The following is an 801-nucleotide window of genomic DNA, read 5'->3' on the forward strand; positions in this document are numbered from 1 at the left end:
AGTGGCTTTCCGTGCTGCATCCTCAGCCCATATCGCCTGTTCGAGAAGTTCGGCATGACGGCCTTGGGATTCACTTGTGCCAGCAGCAGGCATTGCAGCATTGCGGACCACAGCGAGTATTCTTTCGAGCTGAGCCATCTTCTGAGATTGATCAGCCATGAATTGACGCACTTCGCCAATGAAGACTTCTTCGGCCTGTTGATCATAGTCAGAAGTAGGAGATGAGGATCGAGATGTACCTTTTGTCGGAGGGGACTTGGGTGCTTCCAGATTTCCACCCATGACTTGCAGTTGCAAGTCCACCTCTCGATTTATTGTCTGAGAAGCCACAGGGACACTGGGTTCAAAGCTCGAAGGTGGCTCCATGTCAGGCGCTTCCCGGTTTCCACCTGAGGGATGGATCACTTCTTGCTCCTCACCTCTCGAACCTGGAGCCTCAGCTTCAGCAACTGTGGAGATAGGGTCAGCCAGAGAGGGTTCTTCGGTATTGGACGCTTCCCTGTTTCCATCCAATAGAGGTTCCCCCTCAGCATCACTTCTCGAGCCAGTGCTGGGAACTTTGTCATCTGCTGGTGAGGTTGGAGACGAAGTGTCGACAGTTGCTTCCTGGTTTCCACCTTCGATAGTATCATCAGTACTCCTCGAACCAGCAGGACTTGGAACATTCTGCTCATTTTGCTCATTGTGCTGCTCTTCGGTCTACTCCGATGAGTCTGGGATGATGATTATTTCAGGAGCAGTAGGAAAACCTGGCAGTGTGAGCAACGGAACTTCACCCTCTCGAATTGTCTGTGCTTCATC

This window comes from Ipomoea triloba, chromosome 1, assembly GCF_003576645.1.
Source record: "Ipomoea triloba cultivar NCNSP0323 chromosome 1, ASM357664v1".
Classification (NCBI taxonomy): Eukaryota; Viridiplantae; Streptophyta; class Magnoliopsida; order Solanales; family Convolvulaceae; genus Ipomoea; species Ipomoea triloba.